Raw genomic sequence first — 27,596 nt, forward strand, 5'->3', positions numbered from 1 at the left:
CCTTTCTTCACTCCAGTGATGATTTCTGGCAGAAAGGTGAAAGACAGCTTTTGCTGTAGGTGACCATTGTAGCTTTTGGCCATCAGGGGAGAACCTGAAGTGTTTTAAATTAAGAGGAATGAAGTAATGATTTGAGACCAGATGATTCCAGCTGAAGCTGGGCTGATGTACAGCTTGTTTTTGTGACTTGTTTTTGACTCGTTATTTTATTGTGCTAAACATTTTCCCACACAAGGCTCTGAACAAGGATTTTAGGTGTTTTCCCACATCTCTCCCAAAACTTGAGCGGTTTAATTCTGCTTCTTCCCATTAGATTCTGTGCTGATAATTCTGTTTGTCTTGATGCATCACAAATGGAGGTGGAACTTTGCTGCTTTTAGGGCTCACTGATTTTGATCCACATGATCAGGGCTGAGGTTCCATCAAGCCATTTACCAAAGCATTATTGTGTTTTTGGAGTGTTAATACTTTCACAGGCAATCCTTTAACTACCAAGACATAATTTAGGAAGTGATGTCAAAGCAGAGGAATCTTTGAAGCATCAGGAGCAAGAATGTAGATCTTTTTAGCCTGTGGTATACAAAGAAAGAACAAACCATAATTCCCTCTTTTTTTTAAAAAAGAAGACCACATAAAAGACAAAACCAAAGAAAACCATAAAGCTAACTAATAAAAACACCCCAAAGAACCCAAACTCCACCACAGTTATTTGAAAGGTTAAAACAGAAAAATATTTGAAAGGTTAAAACTTAGTTTTAACTGGATCATACCTTGAATTTCCTCCCCTGCTTAGTAATTTTCATTGAAATCTATTCAAGGCCTTTTATTTCTTTTTACTCTCAGGAACTGACTTCTATTTGGACTGGTAAGCATGTGAACAATCTGGGTCCTATTAGGTCATTAAATATATGAAATGAGTGCCCGTTCTGTGGGGCTGAATGATTGACTGATGCACTTCTTCATAAAAGGTTGGCAGCATTCCTGGAGCTGCTCAGTGATTGGAATGTATTCATTTGGAGAGTCAAGCACAATGAGACAGTCTAAAAAGTGTCCCCTTGGAAATGATCTTGGTCTGGCCTGTTCAGTGAATGGCAAAACCTCTCACAGAGCTGCACTGTATGTTCTTGTCTTCCATATATCCAAGGTGGGTAACACTTCTACAAATATCCTTTCTCTTCTGGTGCCTCATACTCTTAAATTGTCTTTTTATTTGTCATTCCCAAACATTGCAGTCTTGTTTTACACATTTATTCGTAATGAAAGTAAAAGAAAAAAAAATCAAAAAATGCTGCAGAACATTGGCTATACTTTAGATCACATAGCCTGTATCATTTTATAAGGGGAACAGAGATTTCTAAAACTGGATGTCAGTTGTTAGTATAAACACATCACTTCTCATCCTTGCTTCTGTTCAGAACCCTTCCATAGAAATGAGGGTGCATTTTCTGCACTAGGACAAGAGTGCTTCATTTAGTGTACAATATCTCTGTCAAGTGATTGTGCATGAGTATCTAAATGGACTTGTGTACATATTTGCTTTTGCTTCAGAATTAACTCATACTGAACTTGTTTTATGTTAGTGTCATTGACGTTTTTCTTAATCACCCAAATATCACTTTGCTTCAATGAAGATTTTTGTTAAAAAAAATTAGCCTGTGATAGAGGAATTTTTCCTTTACAGGAACATCTACTTACTGTTCTTAACTGAACAGTGAAATTTCAAAAGTAAATGTGCTTTTCTCACTGTGTGACAAGCAGCTGTAACAATGTGAGGTAGGAAAATTACACTGCATTCCAGTGTTTGTTCAGGTAAATGCAACAGTAAAAATCTTAAATGCTGTTAGAATTGGGCATGATCATGCCCATACACACAGTAAAAATGAGCTCAGACTAAAGTTAGTCTACAGGTAATTTCTGGATTAAGCTGTTTGCCTTAGTTTTGCTTTCTGTTTGCAACAGAGAAGACTTCAAAAACTCAGTGAGAAATAATAAGGAGATTATAGTTAAACTTCAGAGAAGTCATGCTGGCTGTTCACATGCTTCATCCTTTAATGACTGTATCTTCAAAGCAGCAGTGGCATCTTTGTCTTAGAAGAGGTTTTATGGAGTGACTTTTCAAGGAGTGCTGGCTGGGTTTTGATATGCTGGTCAAGCAGTGATTCTAAGTGCAGTCACTCAAGATTACAAGCCTCATATCAAACCATTTTCAAAGTCTTCACATTGTCCTCAATGAGTTTTGGATTAAACCATTTATCAGAAATTCTTCATTCACCCTCAAATCATATTCCCGATCCCTGCCTTTGAGACTTTGCACTGTTATGTTCCTGCTTCTTTATCTTTCACTCCATGTCTGTCTGTTCCTCACACGTTTCTGTCTGTCCTTCTGCCAGCCTCCTGCCACTGCAGGCACTTCCAGGGCCCAGCTAAAAGGATCCTCCTCTTTCCTCTCTCTTATTTCAGAGGGCTCTGCCAGGCAGTTAACTTTTCAGAGAGCTTGCCATCCAACTTTGGATCTGATCTCTCAGCAGCTGAAAAGCTGCCACGTTGCTTTCTGCTGCATGTCCCTGTATTGAGCTGTTGGCTCAGGCTTTGATCACACAAAAAGGGACCACACAATTACAACATCTACAACACATCCTGAAACCAGAACTTTTTAGGTATCAAATTCTTTTGCTTTTACTACTCTCTCAGAGAACTCTGCTCCCTGCTTTCAACAGACAGTGGAATAAAAAAACCCACAACTGCTGTTTTCCTGGTGTGGAATGTTTTACAAGAAATCAATGTCATTAAGTGATTGCTGTCTTGGCACAGTGGTGCTTTGCTGGCACTTTTCAGTGTCTGCAGCTATGAACATATGTGCTTGCTGTCTCTCAAGCACTTTGATGCAGACAGAGAACACTGAACTATGAGAAAAACGAGACCTTGGTTTATAGCAGGAAGATTACATGTTAATTTTTTAATTTAAAAATACTTTTTAATAATTTTTAAAAATAAATCTTTAAACTAACTCCATAGGACACTCCCTGCCTTATCAAAAAGATATTGCCTCATTCCTGGACGTGTTCCAGGCCAGCTTGATGGGCCCTGAGCATCCTGAATTAGTGATTGGCATCCCTGGCCATCACAGGGTGGTTGCACCCAGATGATTAAGTTCCCCTCCAATCCTAACAATTCTACATTTCCATGATAAAAAAGAGGTTTTAAACTGTTTAATATAGTCTTGGAAGTTCTTATTTGCATGGTTCCAGCTCTTACAGTCACATAATCCATCAAATGGTCTCATACATTTGGTTTGTACCTTGTTTCCTTTTTGTTACTGTTTTTGTTGTAGTGAACTTACAATTCAAACCCAAAAGAAGCAGAATACTTGAAGTTAAATGAGGTCTAATTCCGCTTACTGTAATTTATTAGGAGGAAAATATTTTTAAAATAAAGAAATCCAAACGACTGCTGTTATGGAATATGAAGAGAAAGAGCCTGTAATTTCTATTTGTAATTGAATACATAGTTTCTATTTATGACTGAATACCTATTACCATACATATAATTGCATAGTAATAGGTGGGAGCATACAGGTTGAAGTTGCCTTTAATGCAGCCACTAGAAAAACAGGTTTGAGGTTCAAAAAACTGAATCTGCTGCATTGATTAATTTATTATTACCTCTGATTAAAAGTTAGATATGGCTTATATGCAGTTTAGATGAATTGAATCAAAGTCTTGAGAGTTTTGAGTCAGGTTTTGGAGCAAGGAAAATAATCTCAAACATTGTGTGAAAATAAAATTATTTTAAAATTCCTTTAAATCTTGGTCATTAATGAAAATGGATTATCTTTTTTTCCCTCTTCTCCTTAGAAATTTGTTCTTGACAGCTTGGCTTTGGTTTCTTGTTGATTTTAGTAATTTTGAGGACATTTACAGACTGAAGACAATGAAACGTGTATCTGGGTAGGGGTTTTATTAGATATTACACAAAACTATAAAAATGTGCCTATTCATAAATTGATTTATTCATGAAACTATGAAACATGAAAGAATGATAGTCTCCTAAAATATTCAGCCCTGGAACATTAGTGTAGGTAAACATCATAAATAATTATCTTAAATTGGTTACCAAGGCAGTGTAGCAGTATTAAGTTGCTATGGAAATGTTTGGTTCCTGCTCAGAGATGCCAGCACAGTTAATGCAATCTCTTCTAGTTACATCACTTCAGCCAGAAACAAATCAAGAGGGGGGAAATCAGTGATATATGTGGGGTAAAAAACAGGATTCTTGGAAAAGGGGATGTATTACAAGCCATAAAACTGATATGTTTTGAGTTGTCTCAAATGTCCATACTTCATGTCCAGAGCATTTCACAGAAAGGAAGAATGTTCTTCATCTTGGCAATTAGAAAGACAAGAGTCACGTCAAGCTGTGCATAGATTTTTTTCCTGTCCAAGCTGCCATGAATCAATTCACTTTGTCATATTTAGCAAATGTCCAACTAAAATTTTTTTTCATGTATTGTTGTTATGAATTATGCAACTCTCCCTAGTAAAAGGTTTTGGAATTATTGTCTCAAATATAGTGGCAACATGGTATTGAATGGTAAATAAGACACCAAAGGATGATGTGCAAAGTCAGCCTAAAACATGATATTTGCACTCTAGTTTCATAATGGACTTTCAATATCATATGCTAGGAAAATAAAGGAGACATTGACAATATGACAGCCTTAATTCCCACAAGTAGCATTTAAAAAAGTCTGTAATTCTGATTTACAGAATATTGTACTACTGGAGTGTTTATTTTGAAGTAGAACAGCCCATTCTTACTGCCTGTTCAACCATCCCATCAGAATGAATCTCTGAAAGTTCCCACAATGGCTTTGTGCACTAAGAAACTTGCAGCAGATGTTATTTGTTGAGACAGTGAGTATTTCATTCTCTTCTTGCATAAATAAGAAGTAATGAAGTCTCTGAAGCAGATGTCAGGTGTAGAAATGGTGACTATTATATAGCTCATTCCCATTTCATTTGAAACGATTGTCTGCAGCTTTAAAAAGCGAGAGTACTTTCTTAATTAGTTTGAAATTTGTCATTAGTTCAAAATTTCTGTAGCTTGACAGCAGACTAGTACTAAAAAACTTATTTCTTCTATACTTGAATGTTTATCTTATATAAAAATGATAAATTTTCTAAACCCTGCTTCCAAAAACAAAAGTAGCACACATGTTTTGCTTTGTTCTTGGCCACAGGTAGTGAGTTAGTGGTGGCCAGACAAACAAGTTTTTGATGACCAAGTGTTCTTGAAAGGAGGATCAGGACACGGGGATCACAATGAAATGGTTGAATAATATATGTCATAGTGAAGAAAATGTACTGTTATTCAAGAACATTTTCAATATTCTTGAATACATATTTATATATATGTAAAAGCCTATTTTTCACAGCTCTCTTGACTTTTCCAGAATTTCAGAGGTTTGGTTTTGGAGTTCGTGTATGGGACTTGATAGAATCCAAGGTAATTTCAATGAGTGCATTATGAGTGTCTGTAAAGTGTTCTGTGTTTCTTCATGACTGTAGGTTTATACTAGAAGTATCAAAATTGAACTCCTAACTTTTATACATCAATGTGTTTCTCATAATAAAGTAGGCCTTAATTTCTATCTTATGCCATCTTTGGTTTCTTAATTTACTTTTTCCAAGAATCCATAGCCTTTTCCAGACAGCCTGATCATCTTCAGGTGTCTCCCATGCCCTTTGTCTACCTACTGCAGTTTCCTTAAAGAAGCAAAGCAATCATGAGGTGTTTGCTTAAAATTTGCATAAAGACAGCATTTCAGAGTGCAGGATTTGCATAATAATGACAATAGGCTGGAGGAACCAGTGAATCCCAGTGAATCCCAAGGACAGGATCTGCACTGCAGGATAATATGGTGGAGCCCTCCTGGGAGTGGTGTTGATCCAAGTGGATGGGTTAAGGCAGCAGTGGTTTGTGTCACATTAAATAAGTATGTTAATAAACTGCTACTGGAATTGAATCATAGCATAGGTTGGGCTGGAAGGGACCCTAAAGATCACCCAATACCCCCCACCATGAACAGGGACACCTTCCCCTAGATCAGAGTGCTCAGGGCCCCATCCAGCCTGACCTTGCACACTGCCGGGGATGGAGCATCCACAACTGTGAGGTTTTTATCTTCTTTTCTTCCTGTTAGAGCCAGGATTAATGCACAAGATGCAGTTTTTGTGTTTGCACTCAGTGTTTATTAATTCTTATCTAAAATGCAGTCTCACAAGTTGTGAGCTATAACTAACCAGGTAGAAAATGGATTTCTCTCCAACTCTTTTCAAGGTGTTTTAAGCACTAATAACCCAGTAACAAAATGACACCTATATTATTTATACTTTTGACCCAATAACTGACCACCCAAGGTCTGCAATGTGGACCTTTTCACCCAATTAGAAAAAAACCCACCCAAAACCATGAAGAAGAAGGGGAAGAAGAAAGACCTAGCCAACACCTTAAGTCCTCCATGCTGCCCCATACATACTACTATTTATTAAAACCTTAAATTCCAAATTTTTCACCCTGTGAGACCACACAATTCTATTCAAACTACACACCCACAAGCCCAGTGCTATCACTCAATTTCAGGAGCCTGTTCCATGGGCTCAGGTCAAATTTAGTGTTTGCTTGAGGGTCAGTGCCTTTTCAGAAAGCTTGAAATTCTCAGTGCCCAGGGTTCCAACACACAGCTTCTCCAGACAACCCATGCCACAGCCTCCCCACCTTCAGAGTAAAGAACTTCTAACTCATATCTAATATAAACCTGCCTTTAATTTTCAATTTAAAGTCACCCCCCTAAGCTGCTCCATGTCTTTGTGAAGTGTCTCTTACCAGATCTCTTAGAGCCCCTTTAGATAATGGAAGGCACTCTGAGACCTCCCCAGAATATTTTCTTCTCCAGGACGAGCAGCCACATCTCTCAGCCTGTCTCCACAGCTTGTCTCCTCCTGTGGAGCTGGTTCCAGCAGCTCAGCATCCTTCCTGTGCTGGGAGCCCCAGAGCTGGGTGCAGGTGGGAGCCCAGGAGAACAGAATCCTCTCCTGGGGCCTGTTGCTTTTGATGCAGCTGGGGGTACAGCTGGCTGTTCTGGGCTGAGAACTCATTATTGACTCATGTCCAGCCTCTCAGCCACTGGGATCCCCAAGTGTTTCATCTCAGAGCTGCTCCAAATCCATTCTCCACCCAGCCTGTGCTTGAATTTGAATTTCCTGTTCTATTCCATGGCTGCCTTCTGAGCCTTTTGATCACAATTCAATTTTTAGAATTCTCCATCTGAGGGGAATAATATGCACCTGAATTATGGGCAGATATTCACCCACAGTATTTCTTTGGGTCCATGGATGACTCAAATAGCCAATATTTGAGCCAATAGACTCAAGTATTTGGCAAAACTTGCAAACTTCATGAGAGCTAGAGCTTCTTCTGTTGGAACCCCTGGGCTGCATTGTTGCAGTACAGATCATCATCTGTGGATTATTTCGAAGATTATACACTCAGTTTGTGTGAACCATAGTGAAAATATAAATGAGTCATACTGTGTACCCAAACTGCTGGGATCTAGCAAATCCAAATCAAAGTGTCAGGACCCAGGCTATCTCTGCAAGCAGTACTTCCAGAAAAATGTAATGACGTTTCTGAAACAATGTTGTACTTTTATGGGGGGGAAAAAGTGGATTTTTAATCTAGATAGGCTGAAAACTAGGCTTAAAATGTGTTTCCTCCCCATTCCCCTATTCCCTGTGGGTTTTGTCAGAAGAGGGAAATAAGTACATATAAAGTTTCAGTAGCATTCAAATGCCTTTTCGTAACTTGAAAAACTTTTTGCTACTTAATCATGGACTTGATGAGAACTGTGGTAGTGATTTTTAAAAAAAGGCAACTAAACTACTCCCTCCTTGGTGCAGAGATACATTTCAGTGCTGTTTATTGCCTTGAAGTTGAGGTTGTTTGTTGAGGGAAAAGAGGAACATAATAGGAAAATTTCCTTCTGTTCCTTAAACATCCAGAAGACTTGAAAGGAACTTCTGTTTTAGTGGATTGATGACACTTGGCCAGGGATATCAGCTCCAGCTAAAAGTGCTCATTCTGTTCTCAGTCAGAAAAAGGAGACTGGATGCCAGCACTGAAAAGCCATTTTTCTTTCTTGGCCTAAAGTAGTAGGTATGTGGCAATCTGTCAAGTGCAGTCCTGTGGAAATCAAGGAGCTTGGCTGACAGATACCATCAGGAAAGTCATTGCTGAAAGAAATGCACCGAGTTGTAAGATTGAGGAATTGTCACATAACCCTCTTGGTGCTGGCAGATCATGTAAAACAGCCTGTGTGGCATCTGAGGCTGTAATAACGGAGAGAGGGTTTTATTTCCACCCCTCAGTAGTAAATAGTCATTGAAGTCAAGCAATGCTGGTGGTTTTTGTTGGCTGGTCTTTGAAACAAATCTAAGGAGGAAGGCACCAGGAGGCTGCAAGAAGCAAATGTTTTCTTCTCAGCAAGGTTTCCAAAGCAGTTCAGGATAGAATGGAGATCCATCAGATCTGTGGAAAGCTGATAGATGTGTTGATGTGGCAAAGAGATGGCTCTGTCAGGAGAATTCGAGGCTGAAACTTGGAAAGGACCAAGGAAATGTCTATGACAAGTATGTTTGTGTAGAAAATTCTCTATGTTTTAACTTCCCTTTTTCTCAGCTGTTTCACACCACACATAGATTTTGCAATTTAATTGAGAAAATAATCCTTCTCATGAACTCAAGAACATCTTGTGTTTCTGTGGGAAAATGGACTGAGAAAATGGAACATTCTGTGCTCATGAACCAAGTGGGAGACGTATATGTAGCAATGGGAAGAGATGAACAAATGGAGAAAGCTCAAGGTGCAATATAAAGGGTGTACCTTCATATAATCCAACTGCATTATCCAACCCCATTGCCTGGTACCTGCGGCTCCTATTCCTGTAATTCCAAGGGGTTGCCAAGAAAGGACACTTTAAAGCTGTTTTGTGGGAGACCTTTGAAGATTGTGACAAAAATACGAAAGTAAGAAGAGAAAATGAGAAGCAACTTGACCCTAAAGTTGACAGCCCATTACAGAGGAGCTGGGAAACATTTTGATCTAGAAAATAAGTCATAAGTAGCAGCTGTTGTGCACTTAAAAGTAAATGCAGAAGATAAGCTGCTCCAAGTGCTACTTTGGCTTCCTTATTTTGTTAATACTAATGTTTTTTATTTCTGAGAGCTGATGAATTCAGGTCAAACTTGTAAAAAACATAGATTTTAAGAAAAGCTTTAGAAAGCAGAAATCTAAAATTTCATTTTAAAGGAAAGGAAATTTTTTTTTCATGCATTCTCCCCCAGTCTGTTGACTTTCAGTGAGTAATGAAAACAAATTTAAAAAAGAAAACTGATTGTTTTAATAAATTTGTTAATTAAAGTAGAGTGTTTTATTCCTGGTGTAAGACCAACAAGTCCTGCATTCTCTGTGGGATATGTAACTCTCTAATGCTTGGAATTAATGTAACGCTTTGCAAAGTATGCACCTACAAGAACAGATGGGGGTGATTAAAGGGTGGCTTATTATTCAGTCCCTTAACACCCAAATACTGTTGTTTGATTTCCATTTAGTAATGTTGGAGTTTGTACGTGTTCAAATTTTAATTACAATCATTTCCCATGTCTGATATTTTCTTTCAGTTTTAATACATCTGATTAAGGCTTCAGGGCCTCCTACCTCACTTTCACCATCTAAATGAGATTTAAAATCTTCAAGGGTTACAATATTCCTTTCTGGACTGCTGAGGGACTCAGTTCCTCAGCACTGTGTTTATTAGATTGTATTACTTTAATTCTTCTTTGGCAAGGATTCTTTCTGAAGGTAGGGAAAGCTGTGTGTGTTTGAAGCCTGTGCAGGATCACACACTGCCTTCTCCAGAACTCTGCTTTAGAAAATGCATCACTTCCAGTATCAGATTTGCTGAATCATTGGCTAATACTTGACTCATGTCTGATTTCTAAAGGTTACTATTCTGGGTTCTTCCTTTGAGATACTAAACTTACTCTGCTTTGCAAGGTATATTGATTTTTTTTTTTTAAAAACCCATGACCTTTGAAAATGGAGCTGTGAGGTTATAATCTTCAAGGAGATGTTTTGGAGTTCAGTTTTCATAGGCTGATGTATTATGGGAGATATTAATCATTAATTAAATTGGAGTCAGTATGTGGTGGCATCACCATCATGGCTTGGGGAAGACCTGCTGCAGCTCTGCAGCTTCATACAAAACCTTTAGCTGAGGGACAAATGAACTGTCCAGAAGTTAATCTTTGCAATTTCTAATTTTCACTGCATGAGTAAGCTGGGGCAGTTTGGCTTCTCACAACTTATTTGTCATCAATCATTTCAGAAAATCTTGGAGACATTGCTGGGCAGGGAACCTTATGGTTAACACTGCCAGGAGAAATTGAGGATTTGCATTTTCTCACTAGTTCTTGATGTTCTGCGCATTTCCCAGCATTGCTCTGCATGGATGTGGAGGATTCCTGGTCCTGCTCCTTTAGGTCTTTGAAAACTGTACAGTTGATCTCTAGGCTCTCCAAAATAGGGCTCTTGCAATATTTTTCTGCTAATCCAACCAAAATCTGAGAACCAAAAGCATCCTTCAGCTACATCTTGTACATATTGATGTACTTATCTGATAAAATAATTCTGGCTAAGCATCAAATGAGATTTTTTTTTTTTTAATTAAAAGCAGTTAGAACTTAGGAAATTCATGGTATAAAATTTGAAAGCTTTGATTAAGGCCCATTTTTAATTGTTCCAGTTAGGAGTAGTTGAGAAACTAAAAACAGCAGCAAGCTGGTGAAATGGCCAAGGCTTTGTAAATGAGCTTCATTTGAGCAACGCAACTTGGGATATATTTAGTACCAAAATTACAGAACAATGGTAATGAAATAAGGGTTGCTATGTTTGTATCCATGCAATTTGCATTTAATAAAATATTAAAATACTACTGTGTTGTTATGCTTGCATAGTTCTGTTTGTTTATACCTTTACATGATTATTTCTGTAATGAGTAATCATTAGTTTAATACAATTTCTGAATGTGAGCTGGTGTAATCTCCAGGCTACTTGACAGTGCATGTTTTAACTTAAGTATGATCAAACTATATTTCATTATCAGTTATAACCATTTCTAGAGAGAAAAGCTTTACAACAATTTGAATAAAATTGTTGTAAGGGGAGCAAGTTTGGTATTTCATCAGTAATGCTTGTCAACTTAATCCTCCTCTCTGTGGCCCTGTGTCCCATTAAATAAATGGTGGCCATCTGTTAATAAAATAGGTAATGAAAAGCACTGTTCAGGAATGGTTTGCTCTAGAAAGGCAGAAATGCATTCCTGCAGTTGTCCTTGTGGAAGCTGTCAGTTGCCATTGAATCAGGGAGATATATCATGACCTGAGAAAAAGTCCTCTAGCACATATGAATGGAACTGAGGACAAACAAATGCCCTCTCTATGCCACCTCTCACTGCAGAGCATGTCAGCAGCTGGAGAAATGCCAGGTTTGGGCAGCGATCCCAAACCCAAAGAATTGAATTTGGCAATAAAAAGCCACGTGGTCAGTCTATTATTGTAAAGCAAGAGCGTTCAGTATAGGGAGATGAAGGGGAAGAAGGAGCTTGACCAAATTAAGGCATTTTAGTTTCTTATTCTAATAATGTCCCATTCTTCAGCAACTTGAATGACATGATTCCTTATTCCCCTCATCTTGTTCCCTCTCTTGTTGTAACAGCTTGTTTTGCATAGGCAAAGGTTTTCATTGCTCAGTGTTTTTTGTCATGCTGTTATGTCTTTTTTTTTTTTTTTTTTTTTTAATTAAGGATAACTTCAATGCTGAATCACGTGCAATACCATAAATTGTTTGCATTTGCTATAGGTCAAAATTTCTATTAGCATTTTTTACATTTTCTGCTGGGTTGGTTTTTTTTTTTTTTAAGTGTAGGGTAGTTAGTTGATGTTTTTTTCTTAAGAGGGAGATTTTTTTAGGACCTTAATGCTTAATGATTTAATTAAATAGCACCTAGGATTGGAATCAGAATAGCAACATTGTTTAGAGAGAAAATTGAAGGGTCAAACTGTGTTAAAGACATCTGTGCTATGTCTCCTTGCCACTCTGAAAATGCTTAATGACAATAACCTGAGCCTACACGATAATCTGCCAATTTATTTAAGGGCTAAAATAAGAGCTAACCTTCTTTGAAAATCTGGCCCTAATACCACCACTGTGAGAGCTACTTATGTATTTAAAAAGTCTTAAAACTCTAAGAATAGAGAGTTGCAGATTCTTTGGAAGGAAAGTTGTGGAACCCACGATATTTGCCTTGTTGAGTGATGTGCTTAACTTAGTTTTAAAGTAGGCAAATGGTTTCTTCCTGGACTTCTCTTAGTGACTGGTTGGGAATTTTGGAATAATTTCTGTGCTACAGGAACAATGTACTTGTGCTCTGTGCTTTGCAGAACACTTAGCACAGGGACATGAGTTATTTGCCTGTTGATCTTGTCACAATTGTTCAGGTTGCTCAGTGCTGCTGAGCAGTGAATATCTCATTGATCACACCTGCATTTCTCCTGGGCTAATTGGGCTTGAACTTGACCTGGCAGAAATTGGAAAGAAATTACACAAAAATTTATTAGTGAAACATATTTTAAGTGAGAAGTAGATCCGAGGCCCTTAGCCGTCAAATATTTAGGCGTAGACCATTTTCTCTAAAACATTTGATTTGGAACCTTTAATCCAAGGTGTTTGTGGTTTTTTTGCTGTGGTTTTTTTTAATACATGGTTCTGTTGGTTAGCTCTCCTCATTTCAGCATATTTGCTTCTAATTTGCAATGTTCTGAGAGGCAAATACAGGCTGGTAACTGCTGTAGCATTCTCCTCTACACCTGCAGAAATTGTGACTACCTTCTGGATTGGCTTATATTTAGTGTGCCTCACAATGCCTCTGGAGAAACCTGCAATTTAGTTCATTTAGCTCATATGTTATTCATGTTTATTAAATACATGCCACAGCAAAGTGAAATAACTACTGGTTTGTAATCCCAGACAAATACAACATTTCACATGTGAATTTGTTGTGGTACCTCTCTGAACTTGAAGCGCACTGAATGGGAGAGAGCAAACTCAGTAGTTTTGAAATATTTAATAGATTCCTATTAGAGAAAAAAATATTAGGCAGAGTTGCCTGGAGAAAAATAATTCTGTTTTACGGAAGATTGTGTTTCCAAATGTATTTTCTTTGAGATTCCCAAGTGTTTTTGAACTCTCTGGGATAGAAAAGGATGTTTTGGTTTGAAGCTGCTCACCTGGCAGGCTGCCTGGGAGCTGTCGATGTCAGGAGCTCCTGCTTAGTCTTCCAGGTCATCCACAGGCTTTCAGCCCACCAGGTGAGCTGCCAGGAGCTAGACAAGCAAGATACCAAGAGAAAAGGAGAAAGAAACACGGTTTGGCATGTGAATCTGGAAATGTTGCTTTGAATCTGTTAAATGCTGTCAAAATTAAATTATTGCATGTGACATTTCAATTTAAATAAGCCAGCAAATGCCATAGACTAATATTTTCTTTCTTTCTTTCTTTTTTTTTCCTAGTCATCTCTCATTTCAGTTTCATCCTGGACTGCCTATAAAAGTGATACAGTAATTACAGCACTGATGCAGCTTAGGACAGAGTAGCTTTTGATTTGTGGATTAGCCCTATTTTAGGAGTAGTCCAGGAAGAGTGCTTGGCATTTGCACACTGTGCTCTTACTGAACCTGCACAGAGGCACAGGAGCAGAATGAACTCCTCACTTGTGTTTTACCAAAGCATTTGGTACAGGTACAGGGAGGTGGAATACAGGGAGAATCACCAATATTCTCTTTGGTCAGTGATGGCCAAGATTTTGCTCACTTGTCAATGGAAGGAAAGCTGAAACTTGGCCCTGAGTTTGTGTAAGGCTGAAATAAGCTTTAATCTCTTGTATGACAGTTTCTTCTGGGTGAATTCAGAAACTTCCTCCTGTCCTCTGTCTAACAGACATACTGATAGGATGATGGAGAAAATGAGTACCAAAGATGATAGAGAAATCAACCTATACTGATGATAAATTAATGAAACACCAACAAGACTAGGATTTTGCTCTTTTAAAACACTCACTTTGTTTAAGACTTGGAGAGCAAAGAAGAAATAGTGTCAGAGGGAATAAAACCACTGACTCAGCGTGATATGCAACTGAGCAAGGAAGTAACTGATAAAGTTAAAATGTTTTCTCCCCAGCCCCTGTGATTAATCACTGTATGTGTGTATTTTGCATTAAAATAGCTCATTAAGGAGTAGCCAGTTGACATAATGTGCATTTAGAGAGGTCAAAGGGACATTAACCATTTGCAATAAGACTGTAAATCCAGAAGGGGCTCTTTGGAATTAAAACCATTTTATTTATGCTGCTGGGCAAACATTAAAATTGCAGGCCATGAAAAGACTCTGTGGTTAAATACTGTTCTGTATTGTTCTGAAAAACAGAAGACCAATAGAGACTGAGGTTTTTTGGGATTTATTTCTGCTTTTTTTTGTCATCACAAAGACAATTTGGGGGGTTATAAAGCATCAGTGGGGTCGAGTTGATGGTGACTACATGCAGTAAATAAAAAAGTTAATTCCCTCAGCTGTCATTTCAAGCCCTTCTAGTAACACTAGACTATATTTACACATTTTGGGAAGATTAAAGCTATAAAAAGGAAGTTAATCAGTTTGCATTAATCATAGTCAGAGAAACTCCACTGACAATTGTAAGACTAAAAATACGCATCACGAGCCATAATTGGTGTGGTTTAACTTACTTTGCAGAGTCGGCCTTTGATTTAATGTATCAGTTAATTAGGTAAAATAATTACAGTTTTGTGTTAAATAGATACTCCAGGCATATGGTAGATGTTAATGGGAAAATACGAAGATGAGTAACCACACTGCCAGCAGCTCTGCTCAGTGCTAATATGAGATATAATGTCAGCCAGTTACTCTACTGGACCCCAAAGTATTGTCATTACTTTTTTTTTTTTTTTTCCTTTGAAGTAAACAGAAGTTTGGTTTCACCAAGTGTGGCAGGTTAATATCATGCACTCTGTAAAAATGGATGTCTGAGAACTAAGCTACAGCCAAGTGAACAAAAGGAGCAATTTTTTGTTGGTCTTAATAACATTAGTTCATTAAAGAGAAGCAAGCTCTGGGGAAAAAAAAGGCAGATATATTAACACCACCACATGGTATGTGTGCTAGAATCCTGCTGAAAGGGAATAGAACTGAAGACACCCTTTGCCTTTGGGCAGCTTACTTTGGAAAGCATAAAATTAGGGAATCTCACACCTTCAAGATCTAGGGTATTTTGACTTTCAAAAGGAGTGTGTCTACTTCTGGTGTCAAAATTCTGTGCTTTGTCAAAAAGGAAAGCCACAACTCCTTTTAATGCTTTCTTTATTGCTTGCCTAAGCCTCATTAAACAGTCAGCTATTTGGATCTAATCTTCTCAGAATAAATTCCTGGCTCTGTTGGTCTTAATTTACAAGACAATCATCCTTTAGAAGGGCCAGTTGCTTCTCCTTAAATATCCAGCAACATTAAGATAAATGCATGATTTCTTCAGCACTTGTAAAGTCATTTCAATACCAGGAACTTTGGCTTCTGATCTCTGCATGGGTAGCACAAAAAGAGTATAGCCTTCATGGAAAGCATGATTTCAGTGGTAGCTGCTTTGCAAGGTGTACAATCTCCACTCATTAACCTTTTTTTCTTGTGTGGGACATGTTTCCCTTGTTGATCCTTTTGCATTTTAGCTGAATTGCTCATCTCTCATCCCACAGCAGAGATTTTAAATAAGTTATTATTGGTGGTTTCCTTCAAAGATCTTTTATTGGCATGTCCAGAGGAAGGGGAGTTCTGTTCAGGTGAAACACCTTTTAATACCTTAGTACTGAAAAAACTTGATGCCCTGGTTTTGAATTGAATTGATTTTGGTGAAGAGGAAGAAATGCCACTTGTGTGAGTTTGGCAAGGGGTAGTGTGCCTAGTAAATGTATAAAATATTTCCTGTGAGGAGTAAAGGATCACTTGGCTTACAGATGTTGTGTCTCTCAAATTGTTTATTTTGTCAGCATCCATGCTGGGGGTCACACATTAGCCAAGCTCCAGTTCCAGAGGGGTTTTTTGTGTTTGTTTTTCCGATAACAAACAGTACCTGCAAAGAGTATTGAGATGAATTCTGCCTGGCAAAGCATTGTATTTTCAGATTCTGCAGATCTTACGAGCTCCCAACCTGTCAAGCTCTTTGAATTTAAATCTGATAAACACAGAATATAGCTCTGACTCTTAAGTAGAGCTCAAGGTGTTTATTTCAGCAGGAAAACACACAGCTCTAGAGCCTTCTACTAACAGAATAAGACAAGTAGGCACACTGTATAGATTTACTAGCCCAGAGGTCAGGAGAATGGAGCTCTCAGGTGTGCCCAGGTGTCTAATGGAATAATCTTTACATTTCTGCACAGATGTGCTGTGCAGAGAACAGAAGGTCACCTCTTTTTACTATACTAAGACAATTAAATGGAAGGTATATTCTAATTCAGTTAAGGAAAAAAGGCACGTTCCTTAAGAATCTCTTCTAAAGTGGTAATAAAAAGTATTTATTTCAATGAAGATGGTTCATGACATAGCTCAATGTATTAGCAGGGTTTTTTAGTGTTGGAAATAATTGGAAGTGAAGCCAGGAAATGCCTGCTTTATTTCAGATATATCATCTCAAAGGAAGGAGGAAAACAGATCAATACCTGTCATGGCATAAAGCAGGTTGGAGAATTTTATTTAAATATAGATATCATACATATCTATATATCAAAAAAGTAGGATTTTCACTATTGTCAGTACTTCATAAGGTTTCTTTTTGACTGGAGTTCTTTTCAATCTCTTCATCAGTGTAAGCCAAAAAATGCTTAACATAACCTTTTTTTTAAATTTTTTTGTTGTGCAGTGATATCAGTGAAAACTGCTTCATATAAAGGTAATAACTGCTTCATATAAAGATGATAACTGATCTAAAAATCAAGATAAACTTTTAAAAATTATTTTATTTTAAACACAATGGTTCACATTCCCAAGATTTTTGCTGGAATTGTTTTCGTACTTGTGGCAAAATGCATTTTTTACAGAGTTTAATTCTTCATATACCAGGTTTCTCTTCTTTTTTTCCCTCCTTCACTCTATTCCCAAGAATAAAGCAGCAAAATACAGTTTTGGAAGAATTCTGTGGTGTTACTTTCCTGCTGTTTAGACTGTACTTGTTAGGAGAGAGAAAAAATTATTGGGAAATATATGATTAATTTCAAAACCCAGTTAAAATACCCCCACTGCATTAACACCTGCTACTGGCACTTTCAGCCATTGATTTAATAAAATAAATGTTCTTTCTTTAGATCAGACTTCTTAATCCTAAACAGAATGCTGGGGTTTTGTTTGTTTGTTTGATATCTATAAGCCTGATATGTTATTAAGATTTCTAGCTGGCTCCTGATTCTTTATTTAGCTTTTTTCTTTCTCATAGTGGGATATTGTTGCTATCATTTCAGCCCTTGCAAGTCTTTTGTTGATGGCATTTTTCCTTTGTTGGAAGGATTTTGTTGTTTTGCAATACCTGTTTTCCCAACATTGATAAAACTTGATTGGTAAGATTATTTCTTGTTACGTTTTGGATTTTAAATCATAGATCTTAGTAAATTCATGCAATGTCTTATTTTTATAGAAACCAGACTGGCTAAGCAAAAATACTTACAATTGTCAGCTGCATTGTTTTCCTAGGAATGTAAGATCTTGCTCTTCTCTAACAGAAACAAACAAAAAAAGTTCTTTTCAGTCATTATTTTTATTAGTAATTTGAAATTAATGTGGCTTTCTATAGGGAAAATTTGAAATATTGGTCTTGATTGAAATATTAGAGGGCCAAAGGTGTGACCTTCAGTTATTATATATGTACAATAGCAGATTAATGATGCTGGGGCTAATTTAAATAGATACATATGAGAACACAATAAAGGAAGAAAATAACTCAAAATACTGGGGAATATAATTTAGACTGTAAAAATAGGGAGAAAGACCTTATGTTTATGATAGGTAAGCAGTCTGTTTAGGGAAGCCTAGAAATTTAAATTTTACACAATCTGAAATGAGATTTAAGAAGATCTGAGACTGATAAACCAGGGCCATAAAATAAATTAATTAGATTAGAGATTAAAAGATGATGATACAAGGAGACTAATGAGGAGTAGGGTTTGTAACTAGGCCAGGTAATCACTTTGGGACTTTGGCTATGGACAAGTTTTGCAGCTCAGTTGCCATGAGTAGGGCACAGATATTCTGATAGTGCAGGGGCTGGTCCCTCACCTGAGACAGCTCTGATTCCAAGGTTATTTGGTAAAAAACAATAAAAATTGTAGGAGATTGTCTTGGGACACATAAAGCACTGCAGATCTCTGTTTGATGTGGATAATGTCAATATAAACTCCACCAACAGTAATTTTGCAGTGTATTGAGCATGATACTCTCCAAAATTTAATTTGAGGCATCTTTGGTTGAAGGTAACATCTGTCATGTTAATTTAATAATTTATTTTTTAAATATTTGCTTTTTCTTTTTTCTGAATGGATAGTAGTTATTTTATTATGACATTGAGAAACTAAAAGACATGAGCAAACTAAAGGGATTAAATTTTCTCTTTAGGCATACATTTATCTAGATCAGAATAAAATAACTAGGAAAAGCCTGTTGTAGCTCTTCATTCACTGAAATTATTTTAATTCTGTCTGGAGTTCTCTGATGTCAAGGACTAACCAAAACAAATTTAGTAATGGGAAGAATATATATCTGTTTGAAAAGAAACTCAATGTGAATTCAAAGAATAGGTTTTGGAGACATCCAAAACAGGCTGAGAGTAAAAAAAGAATTGATTAAAGGGAACTTTCCTGACCCAACAGTTAGAAGTGAAGCAGTGAAGGTGTTCTTATCACAAGGTTGAAATTCTAATATTGACATGATTTTATTAAAGAATTTGCATAAACTATTTTCTACTCCAGCATGATCAGGATCTTACTTCTTTCCGTTGATAAATGCAATACCATGGCAAATGAGGTATGGATCTAAGTGCTTTCCCTTATAGGATTTTTTTAATCATTACTTCTTTCTTGTCTAGATGGGAGCCCTTTGTTCCATGGAAATTAGGTCAGAAAAAAATGAAACATCAAGTGAAATTAAAATAGTTGGCTGGAGGAAAATGTATGGAAATGAACAAATGGTGGAAAGACAGTGACCATGAGAACCCAAGCAAAACCTACTGAGGCAATTCTGTTGAAGCAAAGCAAGAGGAGACATTTATATGAGGATTAAAATTGCCCATGAGTAAAAGAGTTTTCTGCCCTGGAATTAGTGGTGAAAGGAGGGCAGGGAGCTCTGTTTGGTATGCAGTAACAGTTCAAGCAGACTTCTACATTAATCTTCTGTGTCAGGTAGTTTCCTGATAGTGCATCTCCAGAGCAATCCTCTGCAGCATGAAGATATATACTTGGAAGGGAAACTACAACAGGAAGAGGACCAGAGGCAGGGGAGGCATTAAAAAAAACCAAAATCCAATCCTCAAAATACTCATTTGATAAAAGTATATAAGGCCAAAATTAATGAAAGGGAAAATCATACCCATTTTAGACTGATTTTCAAATATATATTCAATTATTATTTGCTAACTCATGCTGCAGAGCTTGAAGGAAGATTAAAAAAAAAAATGTGAGATCAATATTTAATTTTACGGGAGGACATACATAGGCACATGAAGTGTCCTGTTTAAGATAGATTTTTAATTTAATTTTTTTTTAATACTTCTTTTCTGCTTCACAAACTACCATTAAAAACATATCTGCATCTCTCATCCAGGAATTCTGTTATGCAGTTCTGCTTCCATCTGATTAAAACACCTTGTGGTGATCTTGATTAACAAAACTGAAGTAAAACTTGGACCAGTTTGCCTGTTCCCCAGGGGCATTATGGCATGGCTGCATTTGTTTATTGAAGTATCCCTCAACCACATAGGTATTGGGTGGAATTTCTTTTATTTCAGTGTAGTGCTTGCTCAAAAAACAGAATATTTTCTAATTTTATTTCAGGATATGCAAATATTTTCCTTCGGTTTCACCAGAATCTCATGGGTGAGATCACTTTGCCATACAGGATGCAGAGTTCTTTGCTGAGCAGGAATGTTACCCAGCAGAGAGAGAGAGAGATCCTGGGGCACAGGTAAACACAGAATGATAAAATTTTGCATTTAATATTCTCCATCTGGCAGCTTCCACTTGAGTCTTGCAGGACTGAGCATCTCCTTAAACAGGAGTAATACAAACATACAGGAGCAATACAAAAAACAAAACACTGCCTCCTGTCCCTTAATTCCTTCTGAATCTGGAAGAAAATCTCTGTTGCTGTAGGACATGAAAGAAAGACTCCAAATATTTCAGAAGGCAAAGAGCACAGAAAAAAGGGTTTTATTGTCTAATTCTTGCTACCTTTTATAAAGTGTTCCCATACAGACTGACCATGATTGGTGAATAGGAACGACACCTCTCTGATCCCACTGGTTAAACCAGAGAAACAGCAAAACACCACCTGGGGAAAGATTGGTTGGAGAAAGGAGAGTTGTTTGCCAAGATTGTTTTGAGAAGAAACTTTCTTGAGAAATTTGTCCTTGGAGAAAAAGTTAGCAGCTGCTAGCGGGCTAAAATCTCTCAGCCCCAGAAATATCAGGCCCACAGTTCTCAGCCCTTGGCAGAATTTGGCCTTGAATGCAGCCTGTGGCCCTGTGGCGTCGTTAGTGAAATAATGTAGAGTGGGAGTTTGATAAATATGCTGAACTGGACTGTTTACCTACTGAGGCATGTTTGGTATACTCCTCCCCAAAATGTCATGTATAAATAGAACTGCTTTAACATATTGCAGGCATTTGTAGAAGATCTTTGTGCCTCTCTGATTTCTTCCATGTTAAAAAGTCAATTATTGCAAACTATCTCTGTAATTTTTGGATCATTACCCATTTATCCTTAAGCAGAAGTATCCTTGCTCAGAGGTTGCTTAGTGTATAATCTGTTTACTCTAAATTTGTAATGGTTTAATGACATTTGAAGTATCTGTTACTGTATCATTAATTGCTGTTATTATGTCATAAGGGGTTTTTTTTTTATTTCTAAAGATGATATCCCTACTTCTGTGTGAATAGGATTGATTTGCTCTCTAGAATAAGAGCAGTTTTGCTATCTGGTAAATATATGAGTCTTTATCAGGATTTTACTGAAGAGGTCACTGAATATCTATTGTATGGAATTGTAGAGGATATTCAGAAAATACAGTGGTGTTTTGAGAGTTCAAGTAGAATAAAAATGTTCTCTGAGACCATGATGGTTTTAGACTTGACAGAAAAGTTCAGTGATACAGCAAAATATTCTCACAGTGCTGAGAGTTTTCCCCTTGATCATTGCAAGATGGTCTCCTTGCAAGTGAAGTACAGTGATGTGCTTAAAAATGTAGCTGTTCTTTTGGGGCAAAAAAGCCCATTTCCACCCTCAAAGAAATAATTTCATAAACACGTTTCAGGATTTCATTTAGAAATTGTTTATTCTCCTGGCCTTATAACCCTCAGTACAGCTGCTGTCAAATGAGACAAGCTTACAGAGAAGGATGGATTGTGGGCTGGGGAGGTTTCCGCTGCAGGTGATATTCTCTTTGGAGTTTACCTTCAAAAGAGTTGGCAGTGTTTGTAATTGTGGGAACACAAACAGCGATTACTCATTTAATAAATAAAACAGAAATGTAATAAGCAATGCCAGCAAATGTGTTTTGGCTGCAGAATTGCCTTGCAGAAGGTGTTTCTCTCAGATCTATTGATATGAGCTATTACATTGCAGCTCCTAAACCAACTTTGCAACACGTTGATGTCTCAAATTGCCTCCTTCCACATCTGCTACCTCATGTTACAGGTAGTGAACAATGCAATAAATTCTTTTTGCTTTGTTTCTGCTTGATTTGTCCGACATTTTTCAGCAGCAGTTTATGAATGTCTTGATCTTCCTTTGGCTAATGTTTCTTACTTGCTCTTGGGTTTTGATTTTCACCTTTTGAAGTGCTACCTTTAATGAGACATGGACACACATCTTGAGGGTAGCTCACAAGGAAATAACATCTATTTTCTGTTTGTCTGTCTTCATTTCTGTATCTCAGTTTATCTTTTGATCAAATGGAAGCAAAATACATATTTTGGTTCTAAAATGCTGTATGAAACACTGACGACCACTATTAGTGATTACAATTAACAATCACTAAAAGAAGCAAAGCATGTCAAAAAGAGTTATTGTATTTCTTTCTCTGCTTAGAACTGGAGGCTGAATTAGAAAATTTTCTGAAATGGACAATCAGCTCAAAGATGTCTAGAAGCTGTTTCCTCTTCTTAAAGTTATTTGGTTTAAAGAGTGCTGCTACTTTTTCCAGTTCTGTTCCCTCAAGCAATTTATAGTCAATATTAATTCTCAATTTTGGAGCTCCCTTCATTCACTCTCATACTTCTGATATCTGCCCACTGCTAATGAATATGAATGAAATGAAAAGCAATACCTCATAACTTAAAATTATTATTGTAGAGTCTGATAGAAATGGGCAGGTTTATATAAAATACTCTGAAGTATTTTTTTAAGAACCATCCCTATAATTCTTTGAAGAACAGATGTCAAAATGTACTGTGATAATTTCTCAGAGAAAGGAAATTGTATTAAATTAGAGGCAGAAAAGTCACACAAGAGGCAAATACTTAAATTCCTAAATTAAATTTTATACAGTATTGTGCATATGAATAGAGCTGTTTGCATTATTCATTGTGCATAACTGATTGGTCAGATTTCAGCCTTTTATGTTGAGGCACATTATGCTTTTGATGACTTTATTTTTGGATTATTTATAGCACTTCAGTGAGGTCTTGGTAGGAATAAATGTACAGTGCATCTTGCACAGAAAGTTGCTTGGCCATTATGATGATATAGAAATCTGATGTTTTTTAAAGGTCCATTATTAATCCTTTTTTAAATAATAATAATATAAAAAATTCTTTATGTACAACCCAATCAATGAGAGAAAAATTTGCATAATGACCAAGAGCAAACCTACATCTGCTCTTGGTTTAAAACATTTACATTCAGGTGAATAAAGAGAGTATATTTCAGGGCAAGCTGAAATGCACAGCATATATGGACAGTATGAACACCTGGCTTTGAAGGGGACAAAGTGACTGAATTCTCAACAGGTGAAATTAGCAACAGGCTAATTGTGATGTCTTCTTTTTGATTTTTCCTTTTCTGTTTGAGAAAACCACTGTAGAGCAATGAAGTGGACTCAGACAGTATATAGGAATGTTTAATGTAAACAGAAAATCTTTATTTAAAATATTGTCAGCAATGTGAGAATCAGGGTGTATTAATGGTTTAGCTCACTCTGGTGAAAGCAGATGGAAAGTACAAATTCATTCCTTCTGATGGTAATTATGGACCTACAAGTGCAAACAGCAAGTCAAATAATGAAAAGGAACTTATTGGAGGTGCATTCCAATGTGCCATATATATTAAAAAAAAATCTGCTAAATGATTTTTTTAGTCTGGTTACTTTATTTGAGTTAATGGCTTTGTATACTGAGATATAATAGTAATTAGATTAGTTTCTCAAATTGCAGACTCTAACATTCAAACTTAATATTTGGACTGAAGGAGGAAAACAAATGTTCCAAAGGGTGAAACAAAATAGTGAGGAATGAAACCATAAATGAAAATTCTGACAGTCCTAGACAATATTTCCAAACACAATGTATGGAGATCCTGCTGAGGACTGCAAGATTGTCCCAACGTACTGTAACTGCATCAAAACAGAATGTGGATAGAGGACCTTTTATTTAATTGTGATGGTATTGTGTGCTGTGCAGGCATTAATGCTTTGATACCAGTTTCAAACACCCTTTCAACAGTTACACACCTTGTTAGCAAATATTTTGTGGCCTCTAAGATGTGAAAATGACTTTGAGTTGGCTCTTTGAGAAATTATAAACTCAGTTTTTATAGCAGAAGTGAAAGTCAGTAGTCTGCTTTGTTACACTGAAATAAGTCAGGAGAGATTCCATGATGCTGATCCATCACCAGGACAGAAAGAATCCACTCAAGATCCGTGTAACTAATCAGTGTTCAGGGCGGTTGGGGCCAGGATTTTACTCACAGCTCGCTGCTGATAGCCATGAAACTACCTTTGGTTGCTGCTGGAGAGTCAGCACTGCAGCAGCTCTGCTGACTGGTTGAGAAACAGGATTTTCTAAGTCCAGAAATCCTTTAACAGGGGCAGGAGCTGTAGATGAGCAGTTAGTGGCATGTTCTTAGACAGAAGTTATGTGCCTCTCCTGGTAGGACCTGATAACTCCCAAAGCCTTTGATGCAACAAACACTCAAAGAAAGTAATTGAGTTGTGTGCCTGTCCTCAGCCTGCACAACATTGGCTCATCCCAAACAAAGCATTCCTGGAGCTAAAACAGCTGTTGGACTGGTTATCCGTGTAAGTGTAATTGAATTTATGTTGTTTTCCTCACAGACAGGAGGAAAGAGGATGTGTTCTATACAGCTGGTAAATATAGACCTTGTTCATCCCTGGTGGGGCTCTGTGGGTTTATGCCACCAGCAGAAGTGGACAAACAGTGCAAGTCAGTGTTTGTTTCTTTTCCTATTGCTTTTGTGGTCAGTGATCTTTCTTAGAAACCAAATAAATCTACTTCTATAAAGGGAAAATAGGAGCTGTTGTTGAGGGAGGCTGTGACTTGGCTCTTTGCAGTGACTGGCATCGCACTCTCTGGACTAAATTCAGTTTTTGCAGGTATGAATAAGGGTTGCTACCTGAGGGACTTAAATCTACGTGCCTTAAACAGGCAGTTGTACTTTATTTTTTATATTACAGTCCAATCTTGGCCAGCTTTACAACCCTTTTCTCTTTCCCAGTCTCCCAGAGGATTTACAGTAGGCTTTTTTCCTACAGTTCTGGAGTACTTTAGGTTTGGCCCATTGCCTGGAAGCTGCAGCTTATCATTTCTGGGTTGTCTCAGTCCAGTTTTTTCTGCTTTTCTATATCAGTATTGAGATCTCAGTTCTCAATTCTTGCTCCTTTCCCTCTTCCACCTCCCCATCCTTTGTTCACTCTTGAGCTTTTGCTGGCTTTTTCCCTTTCCTAATTGTAAAAGCCTGGATCACAAAGATACTTTAATCTAAAATATTATTTTATTTAAGGCTGGCCTGAACCAAACTGCTGCTGTGCTGCTGACCAGCCCAGACCATGCCAATCATTTGGTATTTGGAGCTCATGTCAAATTTAACAAATTCTGGAACTGGGTCAACAAAAGGCTTGGATCCCTTCTTATCTCTTGAAGTTCCAGAAATACTGTAGTTTTTCTGCATATTGGTAAAAAAAAAATAAATCTTTGGCTTCAGAAATAATCAACTTTCCCATCAGTACATTGTGAGGTCCAGTTTGAAGTGCCTCTGAATTGTGATGCCAACCCACACTGACAAGTTTAGTGGCACCTTGGTTTTGTTGTAAAAAAGGTGCTGCAGTCCTGAGAAACCACAGTCTTACCCTGATTCTGGAGCCAGAAACTGAAGAACTTGGATTTTGGTATTTTTTTCTTTCAGTTAAAAAAGAAATAGTACCAGTTTCGCACTGTATGTTTAGACCTCATTAACTGAAATATGTTCCTATTAAAAATATCTTATTTAATGTTCTCTGTGCCAAACTACCTTGAACATGTCTGGTTTTATGGGCTTAAAGAAGAAAAAAGTTTGTAGGAGAAGATTTATATATAGTGAAGACATGAGTGAAACCCTTCAAAGTGGAATGGAGAATTATTTTGTAAATTAACTTGAGTGAAACCCTTCAAAGCGGAATGCAGAATTATTTTGTAAATCAACTCTTGTGTTAAATGTCATGTTACTCAAGAACCCTCTTAGAACCTTCAAGGTGGCAGACTCAGAAATGGGAATTGATAAGTAGGACTATTCCATGGAAACAAAAAATTTGATTCAACAAAAGGCTTATGAACTAAGTCTCAAACTAAGTGTTGCTGCTGTAATCTCATTTGAAAAGTGGTAACTTCTGCTAACAAACGTTCCTAAAGAAAACAGAAAAGCAAGACTTTAGGGAGTGTGTAGTTGGAGTTTTCAATATGGCAGTTTGTTTTTATTTCCTCCTATTTTTTAGTGATTCATTTTATTATAGCTACACATTATTTTTGAGGAATGTTCTGATATTGTTAATACCATCTTTAATGGCTATTTAAAAATATAGTTGAAGCAAGAGAGTCACTGTATATTTTATTAGCATGGAATTACTGCACTGTTAAATCCAGGATAAATAATTTGCATACTTTAAGATAAGTACAGGATTAATTATTTTACACTGGAGTTTGTTATTTTACACTTAAGAGCAAATTAATTTGGTTCAGCTAATGCATATTGAATCTAGAGCCTTGTGAAATATTGCCTAAAACCTCGTTTCAGTATTTCAGAGAGTATATTGCTGGGAAATAATTAGGTTATGTAACTGAATTAGAACCCACCCAAGGAATATGCACCGTTCTAATTCTCATCTGCTGAAAGAAACTGCATCAGGAGGTAGAAATGGGAATAGTGGGTTTTTTTCCTATGAAAGGCCATTTAAAACATTTTTAAATTGACATCCTTAACTGGACTCCCCTCTCAGGTGATGTAGGCTCTATCATAAGAAGAAGAGAACGTGTGTTTGTCTACAGTTTGTACTCACAGGTTTGCTCTGTGAACTTGAGATCAGCATCTCTGGGATATTGAGTTCCACACAGAATGCAAGAGCAGGCATATTTGTGAGAATGTGTCTGTGTGTACAAACTGTATTCAGGTGGTTTTATCCAGATCTGTGCATTTTGAAATATCGGCCACTTCCTCGCAGTGACCTCATGTCCTGGAGTGTAGTTTAGGATGTATTCTATCACCATCTTCTGTTCATGGCCCATCAATGCCCTGCCATGACTCACAGATGACTCCCTCTGGGCGTTATCTCTCTTTAATGGGCCATCAAGGACACACCGCATGACTCATCATCCCATTGGGAGATGCTCTGCCCATGGGGAGGAGCCAAGCATTCTCACCTGGATATAAGCTGGGATTTGGAACAGTAGAAGCAGCCCTCACCCACTGGATTCCCAGAGGATTAGAGCTACCAGACCTTTCTACAGGATCACTGCTTCAGGGAGACCGCCTCACCTGGACTGCTTCCATCACCCTGCTCAGGTTGTATTCTGACTCTGTCAGTGGTCTTTTTTGTATTATTGCATTTATTTTATTTTATCTTTTTTTTCCTTTTCTTCTCATTAAATTGTATTTTTGACTTGGAGTCTCTCACTCGGT

Source organism: Sylvia atricapilla, chromosome 21 (assembly GCF_009819655.1).
Source record: "Sylvia atricapilla isolate bSylAtr1 chromosome 21, bSylAtr1.pri, whole genome shotgun sequence".
NCBI lineage: Eukaryota > Metazoa > Chordata > Aves > Passeriformes > Sylviidae > Sylvia > Sylvia atricapilla.